General features: G+C 39.2%; 1 pseudogene; it reads right to left on the bottom strand.

Annotated features, from left to right (window-relative positions):
- Positions 1-10,858: 10,858 nt before the first annotated feature.
- LOC118616929 lies at positions 10,859-11,318 on the bottom strand (annotated as a pseudogene).
- Between the last annotated feature and the right edge of the window lie 5,795 nt (positions 11,319-17,113).

A 17,113-nucleotide genomic window follows, 5' to 3' on the forward strand; every position in this document is an offset into this window, starting at 1 on the left:
AGGTCAGAAATTCAAGTGCCTACAGAAACCAGGCAGGTAGCATAGTTATGTAAAGTGAGCTGGCTTTAACAGGGACCTTAGTGCTAGGGACACAGTAGGATTTTCGAGTTGGTTGGCAGAGACCAGGGTCAGCGGGAGATTCTTGGCTTTGTAAAGGAGGCAGCCACTTCTTCCCATCAGTTGAATTATTGCCACATAAAAACGCAGGTCTAGGGTTGCCAAAGCTTCTAGCCTTTTGAAGAGAAACTGACTTTTCTGTGGATTTAATTTTATAGGTTGGTTTTATTCTTAAAGTGTTGGTGGGTGCAACCAGAATGGGTTGGTGGCCTGGCTACATCCAGAGAGTTACCAGCTACCAGTGCTTCTCTTCTAAAGAGTAAAATGGCCCTGGCCGGTTTGGCTCAGCAGTTAGAGCTTCGACCTGCGGTCCAGAGAGACCCGGGTTCGGTTCCCGCTAAGGGCACGTACCTCGGTTGTGGTTTGTCCCCGGCCCTGGTTGGGTTGTGCAGGAGGCAGCCACTCGATGTGTCCCTTTCACATCGATATCTCTCTCTCTCTCCCTCTCTCTCTCATCCTCTCTCTCCCTCCCACTCTATGTGAACAAAAAATGGAAAAATGTCCTGGGTGAGGATAAAAAAAAAAAGGATTAGAATTTGGACCCTTGAATTTGCAGATTATTCAGAAAACTATTGGTAGATGGTATTTCCAAACATTCCCAAATATTTTACGTTAAAAAACAAACACAAAAAACATATCTCTGTGGACCAGAGAGTCCCGGGTTCAGTTCGTGCTAAAGGCACATACCAAAAACAAACAAACAAACAAAAAACATATCTCTGTGGAATTTTTCCACTTAGGCTCTTAAGGGAAAATAGGGGGATGTGGGGTTTACAAAGTAAGTTTATTGGCAGGAATATGAAACTGTCAGCTTAATGCAAAGGGGAATAATGTCTCTCATTCTTAAGTGCAGAGTTTGGGAAATGGTCAAAGAAGCCATCATTTCTGGACTTCAAGAGCTCTTGTGACTTGTGTTGACAGAGGGATTCTTGTGGTTGAGTTTAGCATACATGATGTGACAGGTGAGAATGGGCTGAATGCTAGTCAGAATAATGTTTTTACATTGACAGTGTGCTGCTTCTAAGGTAGATTAGCAGTGCCCCTGCTTTGGTTTACATTTCTTTGAAATCCAAAATCAGTAGACCAAGTAATGCCAAAGAACTCTGGCTTAGAATTGTATTGCATGTTGAACAGGTTCTTAATAGTAATTGACTTTTTGTGTCATTTTATAACCTGTAGTCATAACAATATCAGAATTAGCTTGCCAAAGGGGTCATTATTCCACTGGGGAGTAGAAAAATGAGGGAAGATACACATAACTTCACTTCAATTTCAGTTTTGTTGTCTTACATGTAAATTGAACATCTGAAATCAAAGATTCTATTTACAATGTTGTCTTTGAGAGACATCCATCATGTATAAATGAGTGTCTGAGATTTTTAAAATATCTCCTAAGCAAATAGAAAGGAGCATGTTATAAGACATAAAATCAATGGATCAAGATAGTACAGTGTTTTTAGCTTTTAATGCACAGTATCATTTGACTAAGTAAAGGGAACACTATATTATATTGATTCACTGATTGTTAGCCAAATATGTATGAGTGAATTGTACATTCATTCTGACTTGTGGTTATCCTTTGAGTAAGTCCTGAAATCTTTCCGTTCCTCAGTTTCCCCATTACATAGTAGTTGTAATAATCTCATCTACCTCTCAAGCATAAGCATATACTGGTTTGGAAGATGGTGCTACTTCTGGCAAAGTGTTCTGAGATCTAGGTGGATAGACGTTGTTATTTTCACCATATGTTGATATAGCAAACATACTTTATATGAGCGGCCTGGGTTGCTTTGTAGTATCTTATTGTTTACAAATCAACAAGCAGCTGTTATTATTTAGGCCCACAAACTTGTTATGAAGAATAGATAACCATACAAATTAACCATTACAAATGATATCATAATACTATTAATGGAAATCTTTTAATGGGCAAAAAACTCCCACCCAGAATTCCAAATAACAAAAAAAACCTGTCATTTAAAAAAAAATTCTCTCTTCCAGTGCTAGTCCAAATACATTTCACCTTTTTACATAATTATAATCATAATAGAGATAAAATTTAGTATTGCCTTTTATAGTAATGTACTCCATTTCCCCATATTTCTGCATTGTTTTCAAAAGGAACCTTTTATATGGTTGTGTAATACTCCGTTAAATATAGGTGTTATAATTAACTCCTTTTTATTGCTGGTAATCTGGCTCTATCAACTCTTTAAAGGTAGATATTTCAGAATGAAAGAGTGGAAAGTTAAAAATGTTTCACCTCAATTGGTGAGAAATAGGTTGATGATGGGGAAACAGGTTGTTGCTGAGGAAAGGGGTGTGTCACCTGAGTCTGGGATTATCTGCACAGCCTTGTGGTCTTGTAAGGCAGAGTGCAGCTGAGGACAGTGGTGAAGATGCAAATTTGGGAGACTTTGGCATGTGGATGGTCACAGCATGGAACTCTAATGAGATGAGCCATGTTTAGTGTGCATAGTTCAAAGGGTAACCGAGGACAGGACTCTAAATGACAGTCACATTTAAAGGACAAACAGAGGGAACAAAATGCAAAGGGGATGAAGAAGGAGTGGTCAGAAAGGAACAGAAGTGTCCTAGAAACCAACAGAAACGGAGGGTGGCAGCATTATTATGACTTGCACAGGGGCAGAGCTGACTGGAATCGAGGGCTGCTGATAGCGTATGGACTGCAGGCTTTGCTCCCCATCCCGCGGGCGGGTGCAGTGGTACCCTTTAACACTGTGCTTGCTGCCTGTTTCGAGTCCAGGGCAGGATTCCTCCACCTACCTAGATATATTTGATTCTTTCAGATTGTGTTCATTTCTCAACCTGAGTACATTAAATTCTAAGAATAGAATAACTTGGTTTATAAAAATGTTTCATTTATTTCCATTGCTGTATTATGACCGTGGTTCCCAAAAGCTGGTTCAAGGACACTGGAAGTTCTGTTTCAGTAGATTTAGGGAGCCTCAAGGGTTCTCATTTTTAATAAGCTCCCAGGTAATTCTGGTGGTCATTCAAGTTTGGGAATCCTTGATTTATTAACCATAAGTATGGGGTGGGAAAATGTAGGTTTACGGTTGTTCATATGGAAAATAATACAATAATTAATAAATAATGATACAAGAATAAACTGTGTTTCACACACTCACGGCTATAAACCCGTATATAAAAGCTTCACAGAGATTTTTAGAATGGGACATGTAATGGTTTGCCATACCAGGGGTAAATAAATGACAATTTGTTTTCCTAAAGAACTAGCCCAGAGCACATACATATCTGTTGAACTTTTTCTCTGCTAAGAATATTAGGCGGGGGTTGGGGGAAATAAACCACAGAACTTATATGCATGTACACATAACCGACAGACATAGACAACAAAGCTGGGGACGGGGTGGGAGGGGATGGGAAGGAGGATGTCAAAGGGGGGAAATAGGAGAAATATCTGTAACAAAAATAAATTAAAAACAAAAAGAATATTAGACAGGATTCTGAGGAAATTAAAAAGAAGATAGCATAAATGAATAATTGGATATACTCACAGTCTACAGAGGGAATGAGGTCTCTAGGTGGATATTTGTGAAGAGAAGCATGCTCCAAAGCTCATCCCAGCCAATGGGAAAGTAGTGTGGAATCAGAGGACACCTCTTTCTAGGACTCTTCACCTGCATACTGCTTCACCTCCGCACCCTCTCCATGGGGACTGTGTGTTGCAGTAGAAAGTACCTTGGGGGTTTCAGACAAGATGGCATCGCCACCTCCCACAACCACATCAAAGTTACAACTAAACTACAAAACAACCATCATTCAGAACTGCCTGAAATTGAGCTGAATGAAAGTCCTATAACTACGGAATTAAAGAAACAGCCACATTGAGACTGGTTGGAGGGGCGGAGGCGGACGGGTTGGTCCTACACCCACGTGTGGCGGATAAAAACCAGGAGGGACACGTTGGCTGGCTCCTCCCTGAGGAGTGAGGGGTCCCCGTCCCACACCAGGTGCCCAGCTCTGGGTTCCAGTGTCAGGAAGAAAAGTTCCCATAACTTCTGGCTGGAAAAACCAGCGGGAACTGAGGCTGAGGGAGGGTGTGGCTATGGGAGCCCCGGGCAGCTTCTCTTTTTTTTATCCTCACCAGAGGACATTTTGGCATTCATCTTTAGATAGAGCAAGAGGGAGAGAGAGAGAAAGAGAGAGAGAGAGAAACATTGATGTGAGAGAGACACATTGAGTGGTTGCCACCCACATGATCCCAACTGGGGCTGGGGACAAACTGCAACCGAGGTACACGCCCTTAGCAGGAACCGAACCTGGGACTCTCCAGTCCGAAGGCTGATGCTCTAATCGCTGAGCTAAACCGGCCAGGGAACCAAGCAGATCTTCTTAAAGGGCTTATGCACAGACTTACTCGGACTTGCTCCCTCTGAACTCAGGGGGGAGGCAGCTTGAGGGGTGCCAAAGACATACAGGGAAGAACTGAGCTGTTTGGCCTCAAGACGAGGGCTGGAGGGGCAGTTTTCTCCTGCACAGAGGTGCTAGCAGAGGCTGATGTTTATTTTGTGAGACCTTCCCTGGGGTGGCAGATGGCAGCCATATCTGGGACTCCAGCAACCTGGCTCACACCGTTTGCCCTGCCCTGGTGATTCCCTGAGGCCCCACCCCACACAACTTTCCAGCCCACCCAAACTGTTTCCAAGGGCTTTACCATAGGATTTGCCTCTTGAATCCTGCTTCAGAGTTTCCTAAAATCTCTCAAACAAGTAGCATCTGGTCTCAGTGAGCCCCACACCTCTTGTTAAGTGGCCCCAGGCCTGGCACTAGAAGCAACCAGCCTTGGTTCACAGTTTGGTTTTTCCTGGACACCTCCAAGCCCAGCACAAGAAGCACCCATCTGCAGATCACTCTGTAGCTTATACCAGGTGGCCCTGGATAGAACACAGGCAGTGGCTGACCTTGCCCCAGAGCCAGCACACCCAGTGGACAGCTTCAGACCACAGTGAAACACCACCACTCAACAACTTCCACAAGATACACACTCAGTGAGGGGACTTAGTGGGTACCAGAGCCCTGATGAATTAAGTCGTGCTCTGTGTTGTGGGCCCCTACACAGCTGATCCTCCAAGGTAGTCAGAGGCCAGTGGCCAATGGGCACAGCCAGTCCTTGCAGCTGAGCTGCCTGAGTAAATTCTTCCCATTGATGTGCCAACAGCAATCAACACTCAATTACAACAGAAAGGTGTACAGTCCACACTAGAGGTGCACCTCAAGGGCCCAGCTAGGGGGATCAGGGAGATCGTGCCACTGGACCTACAGGACACCTACAACAATAGGCTACCCTAGGAAGCCTAGGAGACATAGCAATTCTACCTAATACATAGAAACAGTCACAGGGAACAGGCAAAATGAGGAGACAAAGAAACATGTCCCAAATAAAAGAAAAGAACAAAACTCCAGGAAAAAAAAAACAAAATGGAGATAGGCAATCAATCAGATGTAGAGTTCAAAACATAGGTTATAAGGTTGTTCAAGGAACTTGTTGAGATATTCAGGGGACTTAGTGCAACCTTCAAGGAACTTAAGGAGACCTCCAAGGAACTTAGTGAGAACATCAAAAACATCAAAAGGATCAGTCAGAAATGAAGGAGGCACTAACTGAAATAAAGAATAATTTACAGGGAATCAATAGTAGAGTAGGTAAAGCCAAGAAGCAAACCATCGATTTGGAATATAAGGAAGCAGAAAACACCCAACCAGAACAGCAACAAGAAAAAAGAATCCAAAAAAATGAGGATAGTGTAAGGAGCCTCTGGGACAACTTCCAGTATGTCAACATTTGCATCATGGGGGTGCCAGAAGGAGAAGAGAGAGAGCAAGAAATTGAAAACCTATTTGAAAAACTAATGACAGAAAACTTCTCTAACTTGGTGAAGGAAACAGACATACAAGTCCAGGAAGCACAGAGTCCCAAACAAGTTGAACCCAAAGAAGTCCACACAAAGATACATCATCATCAAAATGCCAAAGGTTAAATACAAAGAGAGAATCTAAAAGAAGCAAGAGAAAAGCAGTTTGTTACCTACAAAGGAGTTCCCATAAGACTGTGAGCTGATTTCTCAAAAGAAACTTTGCAGGCCAGAAAGAAGTGACAAGAGATATTCAAGGTGATGAAAAGCAATGACCTACGTCCAAGATTACTCTATCCTGCAAAGCTATCATTTAGAATCAGTGGACATATCAAGAGTTTCCCAGATAAGAAAAAGCTAAAGGAGTTCATCACCACCAAACCAGTATTATATGAAACATCGAAGGGTCTTCTTGAAGGAGAAGAAGAACAAAAATATGAATAATAAAATGCAATTAATACATATTTATCAACAATTGAATCTACAAACAAAATGAGCAAGCAGAACAGAAACAGACTCATAGATACAGAGAACTCTTTGTTGCTTGCCAGATGGGTGGGGGCTGGAAGGATGGGTGAAAAAGATGAAAGCATTAAGAAGTACAAATTGGTTGTTAGACTGATGAACCTCAAAGGGAAGGGGAGAGGGGGGGCAGGATGAGATAAACTAAAGAAATTCTATGCATATATGCATAACCAATGGACACTGATAATAGTGTGGGGGTGGGATTGGGGAGGAGTGGGCCAATGGGGAAAAAAAGGGGGTACATTTGTAATACATTCAACAATAAAGATGAGTTAAAAAAAAAAAAGTACCTTGGACTTGGTATGAAATGTGTTGGTTTGGAAGTCTGCTCTGCCCCTTGTCCTCCAAGTGACCCTCTGAGAGTACTGTAACCTTTCTGAGCCTGGGATTCTTATCTGTTAAACATGATAACACCAGCAGAAGAAATGGTTTGACAATGTAAACATGAAATAATACTATTTATTATCAGCTCTGAAACAAGCAATTTCTGGTGTGCTTGCTCCCATGAATATTTATGAAATATCAACATTTAAAATATTTTAAAATGATTGATTTTAAATATCCTTATATTTAATGTTTGGGTGTGGTGTGTATTTAAGTTGGTGTCGTATAGCAATGGTTTCTAAAAGCTCATCAAGGACACCAGAGGTTCTAGTGTGGTAGATCTGGACTGGGAACTTTTAACCTATGCTTTTTCTTAGGAATCCAAAAATTTCACCCTCTTTTTATTTTTATTAAAAATTTTTTTCTTTATTGATTTTAGAGAGAGAGGGAGAAAGACAGAAACACTGATGAGAGAGAACATCGATTGGCTGCCTCCTGCATGCCTCCCACTGGGGACTTGGCCCACAACCTGGGATGATGCTCAACCACCGAGCCACACTGACAGGGCTTCACCCTCTTTTTAAATGTTATTTGAAATTTACAGCCCTGGCCGGGTGGCTCAGTTAGTTGGAGTATTGTCCCTTGCACCAAAACGTTTTGGGTTCAATTCCGAGTTAGGACACATACCTAGGTTGCAGGTTCAATCCCTGGTCAGAGCATGATGTTTCTCTCTTACATAGATGTTTGTTTTCTCTCTCTCTCAAATAGATTATAAAACTCACAAAAACAAAAACCCACATATCCACAGGAGAGGATTAAAAAAACTAAATGTTATATGAAATTTACATATAAATGTAAACTCATGACTAAATATTAATGATTAGTTTGGGAATATGTATTACATTTTTTAATTCTCATTCTTTGTCCCAATTAACATAGCTGGACTTTTTTTTTGCCTTTTAAAGTCTTTAGTTTATTATTCCCATTCACATTTATTCCTTTTAGCTAAGCTAAAAATATTACCTTTTAATTGCCAATTTAAATACCTATTTTAATTCTTCTGTTTTAAAAGAGAAGGTTTTGATATTATTATGGAAGCTTTTATGCTTTTAGAATCTTTCCTTAAGTCTTATTATTGACTTTATGTGGCCTCTTGAAACAACAGGTGTTCGTCATGAGCTTTGACTTAATTAAAATTGAGTGAACGGAGAGGAAGGAACCCTGTTCTGGCAAGTTTGACTCACGCAGCAGGCTCCTTAGCAAGCATTGCAGGGAATGGATCTTGTCTTTCTTTAGAGACTCCTCTAGGTGGGAAGGAAGAGTAATATTGAAGGACTTTGCTTTAGACAATATCTTAAAGCTAAAAAGACCATTCTGAGTAACTGACCTTTGCCCATTGACTTAGGGTTTAAATTCATTAATACTCAATCATCTTTTTTATTGCTTGTGATTTCTTTTTTTATTTATTTTTATTTTTTTTAATCCTCACCCGAGGACATTTTTCCATTTTTTGTTCAGGTAGAGTGGGAGGGAGAGAGAGGAACACAGAGAGAGAGAAACATCCATGTGAAAGGGACACATCGAGTGGCTGCCACCTGCACGACCAACCAGGGCTGGGTACAAACTACAACCGAGGTACACGCCCTTAGCGGGAACCGAACCCGGGTCTCTCTGGACCGCAGGCCGACGCTCCAACTGCTGAGCCAAACTGGCCAGGGCGCTTGTGATTTCTTGAAGACTAGATTTAAGGCTTAGTTCTGTCATTTGTTTGAGCTCTCTGTCAATTTATCTGATATATGGTTAATGAAAACAATTTTAAGTGCAGGTCTTAATATTGAATATTTTTCTAATTTTCTTTTGAAAAGCTCGATTTCAGAGCCTTTAGTTTCCCTCACCTCCCTCAGCCTTCAGTGCAGAGACCTCTATTTCATCCTGCCTAAAACTATACTTGCTCCTGTCCCTCCTGAAAGTTACCAGTTAGTGCTTCTCATATGAAGAATAAAATGAAATGTACCTGCAGTACTGCATTAAAGAGGAGTAAAAAAAGATTCATTATTGTGGCTTTGATCAAGAAAGGACTAGAATTTGGACCCTTGAATTTGCAGATTATTCAGAAAACTATTGGTAGATATTTCCAAACATTCCCAAACACTTTAAATTAAACAAACAAACAAACAAACAAACAAATATAGATAACATATCTCTGTGGAATTTTTCCACTTAGGCTCTTAAGGGAAAATAGGGGGATGTGGGGTTTACAAAGTAAGTTTATTGGCAGGAATATGAAACTGTCAGCTTAATGCAAAGGGGAATAATGTCTCTCATTCTTAAGTGCAGAGTTTGGGAAATGGTCAAAGAAGCCATCATTTCTGGACTTCAAGAGCTCTTGTGACTTGTGTTGACAGAGGGATTCTTGTGGTTGAGTTTAGCATACATGATGTGACAGGTGAGAATGGGCTGAATGCTAGTCAGAATAATGTTGTTTTTACATTGACAGTGTGCTGCTTCTAAGGTAGATTAGCAGTGCCCCTGCTTTGGTTTACATTTCTTTGAAATCCAAAATCAGTAGACCAAGTAATGCCAAAGAACTCTGGCTTAGAATTGTATTGCATGTTGAACAGGTTCTTAATAGTAATTGACTTTTTGTGTCATTTTATAACCTGTAGTCATAACAATATCAGAATTAGCTTGCCAAAGGGGTCATTATTCCATTGGGGAGTAGGAAAATGAGTGAAGATACATATAACTTCACTTTAATTTCAATTTTGTCATTTTACATATAAATTGAACATCTGAAATCAAAGATTCTATTTACAGTGTTGTCTTAGGAAGACATCTATTATGTATAAGTAAGTATCTGAGATTTTTGTTGTTGTTAATCCTCACCTGAGGATATGTTTCCATTGATTTTTAGATAGAATGGAAGGGAGGGAAGGAGAGAGAGAGAGAAATATCAATGTGGGAGATAAACATCGACTGGTTGCCTCCCGCATGACCTGGACCCCGACCTGAGCCAGGGATCAAACCTGCAACCGAAGTATGTGCCCTTGATCAGGAAGCAAACTTGTACCCTTTGGTCCATGGGCCAATACTCTAATCGCTGTCACACTGGCCAGGGCAATATCTGAGATTTTAAAAAACTTTCCTAAGCAAATAGAAAGAAGGAGCATGTTGTAAGGTATGAAATCAACAAATCAAGATAATACAGTATTCTTAGCTTCTAATGCACAATATGATTTGACTAAGTAAAGGGAACACTATATTATATTGATTCATTGATAGTTAATCAAGTAAATATCAGTGAGTTGTAAATTCATCTGACTTGTGGTTAGCCTTTGAGTAAGTCCTGAAATCTTTCTGTTCCTCAGTTTCCCTGTTACATAGTAGTTGTAATAATCTCATCTACCTCTCAAGCATAAGCACATACTGGTTTGGAAGGTAGTGCTACTCCTGGCAAAGTATTCTGAGATTCAGGTGGATAGATGTGGCTCTTATTTCCACCATATGTTGATATAGCAAACATATTTTATAAGAGCAGTCTGGGTTGATTTGTAGTATCTTATTGTTTACAAGTCAACAAGCAACTGTTTTATTATCATTTAGGTCCACAAACTTGTTATGAAGAGTGGATAACCATACAAATTAACCATTACAAATGATATCATAATAACATTAATGGAAACCTCTTAATAGAAAAAACACCCAGAATTCCAAGTAACAACAATAACAAAAACAGTCATGCTCATTTACATATTTTCTGTGGTAGCTTAAAATTTTATTTTCACATTTCACAATACAAATAAAAATTGTTTTTGTTTTTTTTTGGTTTTGGTCCCACTACTCCTCTCCAAAACGATTCTGTCTTTGATAGGAAGAGGGAGTGAGACTTCCTTATCATGCTGTTAGAAAACACCTAGAGTTACAGCACCACGATCTCCTGGTGAAGTAGAACAAGTAGTATAAAACTAATAGAAAGAGACTCCTCTGTCTCCTTATGTGTCTGGAGGAGTCATTCCTGGTTGAGTGGGCACCATCATGGGGGTGGGAGGTCTCATCACGGGGGGCCCAAGCATCATTGGCATGTACCCTCCCATAGGTGGCCTCATTCCAGGAGCAGGTCCCACTGACATCATCCCAGGAGGAGAAGGACCCATCATTAGCATCATGGGAGGGCCCCCATATGGGGTGCTGGCATCATACCAGGGCAAGGAGGACCCAGAAGGCTGTGAGGAGGTGGAGTCATTGCTCCTGCAGGGGGAGGAGTAGAGAATGGAGTAGGAGATATCTTTCCCGCTGAAATGCTGTAGTGGTTTTGTCAGTCAGGCTCTGAGCCTGCTCTTCTGTCCATTTCTCATTCTCTTGGTGTTTCCTACTGCTGCAGTGTGTCTTTCTCACAGATGGAGAATCATGGGTAAGGTATGTATCGTGGTAGTCACGATAAAACTTGGGCATGTTGTTTTGCAGGCTATTGTCCACTCTGTTCCACTGGAAATGACCTGTCTCACTTTTTTATATGCTTAGTTTGTATAATATATTTCAGTTCCAACTACAGTTAACTTTTGAACAACACAGGTTTGAATTGTGCAGGTCCATGTATTCATGAATTTTTTTCAATAAATACCTGTACTCTTTTTGATCCCTGGTTGGGAGTCCATGGTATGGAGGGCTGATGGCATGCATTGATCTACACTATTTTAATAGGAGACTTGAGCATCTGGGGATTTTGGTATCTTTGGGGGTCCTAGAAACAGTCCCTTATGTATACTGAGAGACAATTGGCATAGTTAAGTTTTGAAGGAGTCAAAATTTGTATGAGGATTTTCAACTGTGTTTGGGGGCTGGATGCTTCTAACTCCCACATTGTTAAGGGTCAACTGAATTTTCTACTTTCCTTTTAATTTGGCCAATGACTTATCTAAATATGTTGCTTAACTACCCAATATTTGGGGATTTTCTAGTAACTTTTTGGTCATTGATTTTTAGCTTCATTACAATTTGGCCAAGAGAACATAATTATATGACTTCTATTCTTAAACATGTATTGATATGTGCTTTATGGAATGGTCTGTTTGCCAGTTTCCTTTCCTTTCCTATTTTGCCATTATTTGGATTAATCAAGTATCTTTTTATTATCGTATCCCTCCCCTTACTTACTTCTTAATTATAAATATTTTTTTTTGCTAGTTTTCTGCTGGTTCTCTAGAAATGAACACTTTTGATACAAATTAGCATTTTTGTCGCTTTTACTACTTTAACTTCATCTATTTCCATCTGTCTTTTCTGTTATTATTTTCATGTATTTTATTTTGCACATTTTTAGGGACCTCTGAGACAGTGCTGTTCTGATTTTTTTCCTACAGTTAGTATGTATTTAAAATTTTTCACATATTTACCTTTTGTATTATTGTTTTTCAGTTTTTGCATTTCTGTGTTTCCAATGATATAATATTACTTCTTCCTGAAGAACACGATTTAATGATTCTTTTATTATGGTGCTCCTCCTGATGAATCCTGTCACTTATATCTATCTGGAAATGCCTTTGTTTTACCTTCATTTTGAATGAAATTTTTGCTGGGCATAGAATTTTATTTTATTTTTTAATTTTCATCAATAATTTTATTAACTATTTTTTTGAGATGAGCGTATTTTAAATATATTGAGTTAAATAAACATTATTAAAATTCACTTCATCTGTTTCTATTTTACTTGTTTCGTGTGGCTACTAGGACACTTGAAATGACATCTGTGACTTGCACTCTGGCTCATGTTTTATTTATAAAGGACATCATTGTCCTAGAGGCTTATTGTCAAGTCACAAATTTGGTTCTTCTCAGGGTCCAAAGTGAAAAGAGAGTCTGGTCAGGTTAGCAATTTTTATTATTAATGAAAAGGAAATGTGACTTTTTCTCAGTGAAAAAAATGCCTTTTCCCATTATTTGGTGATAAAAGAATCTGCGTGGGGGGGGTAGGGGGTGGGCAGGCTCTGAAGCACTTACAAGCTCAGGATTGGAAGCACTGTTCTTATGCCCATTTTATTTTTTATTTATTTTTATTTATTTAATTAATTAATTTATTTTTGTTACAAATGTTTCTCCTTTTCCCCCCACTGATTCCCCCCTACACCCTCCCCGCCCTGTCCCCAGCTTTGTTGTCCATGTCCACTGTTCACGCATACATGCATATAAGTTCTGTGGTTTATCTCTCCCCTACCACCCCCTCTTCTGGGGATGGTCAGTCTGTACTCCTCTTCCACATCTCTGGGACTACCCCATTCCTCAGATGGTTATGTTCATTAAATTCCACAAATAAGTGAGATCATATAATACTTGTCTTTCTCTGCTTGGCTTGTTTCGCTTAGGATAACACTCTCCAGGTCCCTCCATGTTGTCTCGAAGGATAAGAGATCTTTCTTTCTTAAAGCTGCATGGTACTCCATTGTGTATATGTACGACTGCTTTTTCATCCATTTGTCTACTGATGGGCATTTGGGCTGTTTCCAGATCTTAGCTATTGTAAATAGTGCTGCTACAGACATGGGGGTACATATATTCTTTCTGATTGGTGTTTCAGGCTTCTTAGGGTATATTCCTAGAAGTGGGATCACTGGTCAAATGGCAGTTCAATTTTTAATTTTTTGAGGTAACACCATATTGTTTCCCATAGTGGCTGTACCAGTCTGCATTCCCACCAGCAGTATACTAGAGTCCCCTTTTCTTCACACCCTCGCCAACACTTGTTGTTTGATGATTTGTTGATGGTGGCCATTCTGACAGGTGTGAGGTGATACCTCATTGTTGTTTTAATTTGCATCTCCCTGATAATTAGTGATGTTAAGCATTTCTTCATATGTCTCTTGGCCATTTGTATGTCCTTTTTGGAGAGGTGTCTATTTAGTTCCTCTGCCCATTTTTTAATTGGGTTCTTTGTCTTCCTTTTGTGGAGTTGTATGAGCACTCTCTATATATTGGAAATTAATCCCTTATCTGAGGTATCATTGGCAATTATGTTCTCCCATAGAGTGGGTTGCTTTTCCATTTTGGTGGTTGTTTCTTTTGCTGTGCAAAAGCTTTTGAGTTTGATGTAGTGCCATGTGTTCATTTTCTCCTTTGTTTCTGTTGCCTTAGGTGATGTATCGGTGAAAATTCTGCTGCGTATGTCTGAAATTTTGTTGCCTACGTTTTCTTCTAGGATTTTTATGGATTCATGAGTCATGTTTAAGTCTTTCATCTATTTTGAGTTTATTGGGCATAGAATTTTAGATTGCTGCATTAGTCAGCTATTTTTTTCATAATTATGAATGCTAGGAGTCCAAGAACAAGGCGCTACCAGGGTTGATTTCTGATGAGGAATTTCTTCCAGGCTTGCAGATTGTTGCCTTTCTCTGTGTCCTATGTGGCCTTATCTCTATGTGTGTGCATGTAGAAAGAGATGTCTCTAGAGTCTCCTCTTGCGCTTATTAGGCCCTAGTCTTATTAGATTAGGGTCCTGCCCTTATGACCTCATTTAACCTTAATTACTCCTTAAAGGTCTTTTCTCCAAATTTAGTCACAGTGGGGGTTAGGATTTTAACATGTGAATTTTGAGGGGTATACAATGCAGTCCATAACAGTTAGAGATTATCTTCTTTCAACACTTAACAATGGTCATTCCACTGTTTTTTGAATTCCATTGTTTCTGTGGGAAAGACAGTAGTCAATTTTACTGTGGCTTCTTTCTTTTTCTTTTCAGCTTTGATATTTTCACTAACTTATTTTCTAGGTCACAAATCATCTCTTTAGCTACATCTAATCTTCTAATCATGCCTCATTCATGTCATTACTAATTTTAGTTATTTTATAATTCAGTTCTATAAATTGCATTTGATTTTTTGACATAGATGCCAGTTCTCTGGTAAAATTTTTCATCTTGGCATTTATTTTCCAAAACACTTGTTATTTTATTATTATTATTTACTCTAATACCTGGATTATCTGTATGTCTGTTTCTATTGCATATTGAAAATTTATAATCCTTACTTTTGCTATTAAAAATTAGTTTTATTCTAGTTGTTTTGGCTCAGTTGTTACAGCATTGGCCCATGCACCAAAAGGTCACAGATTTGATTCCCAGTCAAGGGCACAGCCCCAGTTGAGGTTGTGCAGGAGGCAACCAATTAATGTGTCTCTCTCACATGTTTCTCTCTCTCTGTCTTTTCCTCCAAACCACCTCTTCTTCCTTCCCTTCCACTCTTTCTAAAGATCAATGGAAAAATATGCTTGAGTGAGGATTAACAACAACAACAAAATTACAGAGTCTCTGGACAATTTCCAGAAGGGATTTTTTTTTTTTTTTTTTTAGTTTCTGGTAGACATTTAGAGTAGGAGCAGATCACTTTAACTATACTAATATCAATATGTTACTGGTATGATTAATGTTTGAATTACAGCCTTTGTAAGGTCAGGTTATTTTTACTTCATCCTTATAGGGTAGAACTCTTTAGGAGTCCCAGCTGAAAGTCTGGGATCTTTAGCAAGGTCCTTTCTCCAAGGCAAACCATGAACTCAAGTTTTTATTTCCTGCCTTATGAGACTACTGAACACTCTTAGCTTTTCAGCCTTTTGGAAACCATATTCATTTCTGCTTTCCTGCCTCTTTACCTGTGCCACTTATGAACTGGTGAATGCCTTGGGAAGAAAAATGGCTTAAACTATTGTGCTCACTTCTCTGAGCTTACTTTCTCTCTGGGATCTTATTCCTTTAAGTTCTGATTGCCTTTGTAGCTCTGACCTCTAATTTATGTCTCCTCAGCTCCTTAGACTACAAAAACCTGTGCTCACCCTCCCCTTCCCTTCCATTTAGCTGCTGATTTGGCTGGCTTTCTTAGCTTTTTGTCTATGTTGTCCATGAATGCTGGCAGAAGACACATGACTTTTGGATCAATGGCAAAGGAAGGTTTATTACTTAAAGAAATAGCAATAGCCAGAATATCATCATTTTCTCGTGCCAGTTCCCTAAGCTGCAGTTCCTACAGGGTGATATGACAAATAGTTGGGTGACATCTGCAGATGTAGGTTGTATTGCAGTAGAGGAATCCTAAGCTTAGGGAATCTAAATCTTTTATAATGGGCTACAAACAAGTGTGTTCTTTGCCCCAAAGGGAGAGTTTATTTTTATAATACTGGGCAGTAAACAAATCTTCCCTTTGCTGTGGAGGGAAACACCATCTCTGTCTTCCTAGGCTGTTCATTACACAAACATCCTTGAAAATATAGACCAAAAGAAAAGCTGTAAGTACTTCTATTCACAAGAACAAATAACACAATCAGAAACATCTCATAAACCAGTGACTTTCAACTTTTTTCATCATAGGGAACACATAAACTAAATTACTAAATATCTGTGGCACATGAAAAAAAATTTTTATGCTGATCTGACAAAAGAAGGTATAATTTTGATTGATATATAAAAAATAATAATAGTAATTACCTTTTTTTTGTTGCTCCAAAGTGATTTTTTAAAGTATCAGATGCCTATACTTGCATATAAGGATTTCTGGTACCAAGAATTAACCAATCAGAAACAAACTTATAATTCAATGAGACCAATAAGATGCAACTGTAATATATAACCTATATATTTATTTTTTAAATAGTTTTTCTTTATTGGTTTTAGAGAGAGAGGGAAAGAGAGATAGAAACATGGATGAAAGAGAACATCAGTTGGCCGCCTCCTACATGTCCCCTAACTGGGGGTTGGGCCCACAGCCTGGGCATGTGCCCTGATCAGGAATTGAACCAGTGACTTCTTGGTGCATGGGTCAATGTTCAACCACTGAGCCATACCAGCCGGCTATGACCTGTATATTTATGGTTCAAGAGGGGGCATTTACACTTGATGGCTATTGTGTTGGCTGTTGTCATTTTTTTATTTGACAATCTAAGGGAAAAGAGGTCAGTGCCCCTGACTAAATAGTCAGGTATTGCAAGTTTTAAAAATTCGTATAGCATACTAGTTGAAGATCACTGTCATAAACCATCAAAGTTTATCTTATAAAGCTAGGTGACTTTCTTCTTAAGTTTTTGTATTGTCCTTTCTATTTAGCCTTAATCAGATATAGCAGGTTGTATTAATGAATGCACAGACTTCACCCAGGACCCCAAGGAGGAAACCTAGGGCAATTTTATCACCCATAACAATCTTGGGCAGTGAGTTGAAGCTGATCTGAATACAGAGCCAAGATGATGTCATTGAGAGTTTCAGATCAAGT

This window comes from Molossus molossus, unplaced genomic scaffold (assembly GCF_014108415.1).
Source record: "Molossus molossus isolate mMolMol1 unplaced genomic scaffold, mMolMol1.p scaffold_m16_p_5, whole genome shotgun sequence".
Taxonomy (NCBI): Eukaryota; Metazoa; Chordata; class Mammalia; order Chiroptera; family Molossidae; genus Molossus; species Molossus molossus.